Source organism: Egretta garzetta, unplaced genomic scaffold (assembly GCF_000687185.1).
Source record: "Egretta garzetta isolate BGI_Z169 unplaced genomic scaffold, ASM68718v1 scaffold343, whole genome shotgun sequence".
NCBI classification, from domain to species: Eukaryota; Metazoa; Chordata; class Aves; order Pelecaniformes; family Ardeidae; genus Egretta; species Egretta garzetta.
This window is the reverse complement of record NW_009259038.1, coordinates 335,219-340,137: the sequence shown is the minus strand read 5'-3', so window position 1 is coordinate 340,137 and position 4,919 is coordinate 335,219.

The following is a 4,919-nucleotide window of genomic DNA, read 5'->3' as shown; positions in this document are numbered from 1 at the left end:
CCAGGGTCGATATCCTGCCAAGTGATATTTGTTTAAAATTCTCGAATGCACAAATTTGGCACAAAAACTGGGGCAAAGGGCATTCCCCTGGTTACTGCAGCTGGGTGGAATCTTCCCACCTCAAAGTCCAAGATCCATTTACATCAGTTCATTTAAGCCGCAAAACAAAATGAACTCTTCCTGCTCGGCTTGCTCAGACAGACCAACAAACGCACCAGGGAGCGCTAAGCAGAAGTGCTGTACAATGCAATCAACTGTTGAAGGCACAAGCAGTTTTTCAGCTTGTATTAAGACTGATTCACTTGGAGCTGACGTCAATCCTCCCTCCCTACTATCTTAGCCTTGGGATTGGAGTGTGATAAACACTACCTGTAATGCCATCTGCTGTACAGAGACAGCCCAAGCTTCTCACTATTTATTTAAGGGCTAATGTTGTGCTAGAGCAGAATGCAGTTTATTTCAGCCTTATTTGACTTTGTTTTGACTCTAAATGCCTGTCCACTTGAATTTTTAAAGTGATCTGTCATAGAGCAAAACCAATGTTTGCCTTGAAAAGATGAGGAAGTTCAGACAGCATAGTTAGCATCAAACAGAAAACTATCATGAAAAAGACAACGATACCAGACTTCTCCATGTGGAAGAGTCAAGAGAAGATGCAGAGCCAGAAGATCACCATCTCAGAATGGGGAACCAGGACCTCCCCAATCCTAGCTGTCTGAAATCCTGGAGAGCCAGTTTATTTCGTATATCAGTTTCTCCCTGAATTCTTTAGAACCTCAGTCCCTCAATTCCTTTAGAACCTCACCAAAGTCATCCAGCTTCTCTATAAAATACAAAATATTGTAGTTTAATGGCGACTGACTTTTGGTCAGTGGTAAAATCGTTTTGAATGGCACCAAGCTGAAAATACATCTTTAGATCTAAGAAATGCACGTACAAAACTGTTTCCTCTTAGGATTTTCTCCTCATTTGAAAAGTTTAAAGTAACAGGAATTATACCACTCCCTAGCAAAGCTCATTCATGATAGTAACTCCATTGAGCATTTTTTATTACTAAGAACTTCCTAACACTAAAACCAGAGTCAGTTAAAAGCCTTGTATACGGTGTGTTCAGAAAGGGCAGCACACACTCTGCCAACAAATAGCTTGGACTGTCCATCATAATTTATGAAGACCATGGATATTAAGCTAATTCTACCCTGAGTTAGTTTAAATGTCCAAAAATAAAATTAAACTGTTTAATCAAAAAGGATATGTGTAGAATCTCTGTCATTGACCCATTGCAGAGAAACATGTTGACTTTACAAGTTTGCTCCCTTAGATTTGCGTATTCGTAGCTATGTTCGGGACAGATATTGGGGCACTATTCTGAAAACTCTAGCATCTTTTGTTCCGAGGAACAGCAATAATGTTGTGCGTGTAAAAGTAATTAAATTATTTAAATCTCAAGTAATTTTAAAAGGGAAGGGCTGTGGTGAAAGCTATGCAGTTAAAAATTTAAACTTAACTGAATTATTAAAATAAGCTTGGATGAGAGAAACTGAAATCTAAGCAGTGCTTTTTGCTTAGTCTTAGCATTTCATAAAAGATATGTGTTAGTTTTGTTTGTGTTTATAATCAGTTACTTCCCCTAGTTTTACTGTACTTGATGGGACTTAATCCTGCAATGTTTGGATTGCAAATGCCACGCTATCATGCTTAAATGCACATCAAGATCTTGCTGCTTAAAATATAATTAAAATAGTAATACAGTAAATCCCCTAACATATTTTTTTTAATAGACACCAATCTACTACATCTTAAACTGCTTAAATTTTCAATTAAAGGACCTCCCACATGAGGATCACAGTGCCCTTTTTAATTATTCATCAGCTCATGTTGATAGGATAAATTAAAATCTCTGTGATGGAGAACATGTATTATTTATGAATGTCCTGATCTTGTCCTACACACTGTGGAGTGTGCTCTTTGGAACCTGCTTCAGAAGTCTAACACAAGGGTGGTTTTTTGTGGTGGTGGGATTTTTCAAATGTTTTTTCTTATACTTGGCTTTTGTCTTGCCTTTCTTCTCTGTATTTTCTATTTTCTTTACATTCCTTTCTGCAGTGACCTTACTTACTGCATTCTATTTGTGTGCATATATTGCCAAAAAGGCATCAAGACTACTGAACTACCACATCCTACAGTTAAGGAATTCAGAGTTAGTCACTTAAACGCTAATAAAGAAGAAACTGAAGTGACAAAACAGCTATTTCAACAGTTCATCCTATTCTTCTTTTACAGCAACCATTGGAGATGGGTTTAGGTGAACTGTTGGTCTGAGTAAAGCCCTAACTTACTTCTGGAAAAAAAAAAAAGGTCATAAGAAAAGCAGATTAATTACATTATACTTTGCTATTGAACAGTTGCCCAAACCTATTCTATTTCAATGGTAGATGCAGTAAGAAATAATACCTCCTTATTCATCCAGCTCCTGCCCACATGCATTCAGGGTGCAATCTGTGCTTGGGAAGAGCTCGCAGATTTCAGCAAGGCTTGGTTTTCATCGAGGAGTCTGGTCCTCTGTGCACCATCAGCTTTGCAAAGTAATTCTGGATGTAAAAAGAACATATGAAATTATATCTTCCCTTCTGCATTGTCAACAGCCCTTTTTAATGGGGTAAAGTAGGGGTGCTTCAATATTAATTAGCTTATCTCATGACACTGCAGTTGGATGAGTGATACAGAAGACAGAATATGACCAATGATGATAAATAATAAACTAAGCACCACTCTCCCTCCAAGCCTGCAAACTAAATTCCAAGTTTCAAAATTTGCAGGACTTCTAGGTAGGAGAAACATCTTCATCCTTGTTAACTGACCATACGTAGTGTATGGGAGATTGGTCAAGGAAGTTCAAGGGACCTTAAGCCCCTAAGTCAGCTTCACCCAGAAAGATGTCTGATCTCAGACACATGGCAGCGAAGGAGAAAGCAGCCACATACTCAAACTGTTCCTTCTTGCAGACTTGCCTCCCCCAGCTGGGACAAGACCACAGCAACTAGAAGTAAAACTCCAAAATCTGTTTTACTTTCCTTCAAGGAAAAGGATACGAAAACTTCACTCACTTAATAGTGACAAAAGTAAAGAGTTTCGCTTGCCTTTTAACAGGCAGGAAAAGAAGCCTCCGTTACATAGAGGACTGTTCCCTACCCAAGGCCACCTCCTTCTTGAAGCTGCAAGATGTCTGACTCTGCTAGCTGCAAACAGATCCTCGGCTGACTTCTACAACCTGTGCCTATCTGCTTTATTAAGCAGGGCCAAAGACACTGGAGTGTCCATAGTGCACCATATCTGTCCTGAACATAGCAATGAATATTCAAATCTAAGTGAGTAAACTGGCAAAGTCAACACATTTCTCTGCTGTGGGACAATGAAAGATTCTGCTTTTTACAGGTTCACATGATTTCCTCCAACTATAGGCACATATTCTCTTCTACGGCTGCAGCCAGTCCTGGCACAGCCTTAGTGAGAAGCAAAAAGGAGGCCTACGATGACGTTTTCACAGTCATTTTTCAAAATGGAAGTGTACTTGAAGTTACTGCTACTCTTCAGGCTGAAAAAAACCCCAACGCTAGTAACATCATTTAGGAGACCTTGTTGAAAGGAAATGCGTGAATGTTTCCAACGGAATCAAAATAATCTCAGAAACAGCAAAGAAACAAAGAGACTAAACACATCAGTTTTTCTTCCCCAAGGAAAAGGCAAACATGTAACTTTGGGTTACATTCGCTTTAACGGAAGGAATGCAGAATGGAGACCCAGGTGAGACCATTATTGCACATGAGGCACACAGAGGAATACACTGGATTCTCACCTTCATGTCACCGTGTCCTTAGAAGAACGAGGTGTTTCCACGGGGAAGGATGACTCCAGGATTTTGCCACGTGATACGGAGCTATTTCAAACCCATCCTAAGTTACCGACTCTTTGATAATATCAAATGTCCTTGGTAACCTCGTTCTCTGTGAGGCAGACAACAGTCTGTCTTGCATAACTCATCAACACCTTTGCGACTAATTGGCTCTTGTGCAGCAGAGGACAGTGTGAAGAAATTACAAAGACGCTGTGTGCGCTGCAGAATTATTTCAGTTTTCAACAGAAGAAGCTGGAACATCTCCAACATGCTAAATTTGCATGCCAGCGCGAAGTTGCGCTGTTCAGATATTGTGACTGGCATGGAAAGCAGTCAAGTGTATTAAACATAAAAGAGAACATGCCCTCTTGCAGTCTTAAAGCTTTTGTCAGCCCCCCTTCAGGAGAACAGAATTGAACCTGGTCAGAAAAAGAAGAAACACTGTGTAACGATGTACGTCAGTTTGATACAGGAACAAATGTAAAGTTGCTTTTGATCAGATAACACAGAGCACAGACTTCAGCGAGTTTATCTTTTTTTAAAAAGTCATCTCTTGGTTGGAACTGAAGCCTGGATGTTAACATTTTTAAGACAACCTTAAGGAACCTTGATCATTTAGTCACTCTCTAGCTCAGTTTTCCCAAATTAGGATAAAAATACCTGTATATATTTCAAGATTACTAACAAGATTAATTAACAAATATGCACACTGAGCATTAAGGATCCACAGCATTTCTAAAGGGAGAAATAAATCAGTAAGACTTTAAAAATTAGTTTAAGAAAAGCAGATTACTAAAAACAAAGCTGCAAAAACACGCTAAGCACAGGTTTTTACAGCTCCCAAGAGGCCATTCCCCACATGTGGCTTTTTGCGTGGGGCCTTCCAGTAGCATTTTTGCCCAAGCCGTGTATGTGGCTTAATTTTAGGTGACTACACCTTAAAACATTTTCCTGTGTCAGTGATGAGCTGCTGACACCCGGATTACCGCCGCGCTGGGCTGTTTCTGAGGGGACTGGGTGGCTC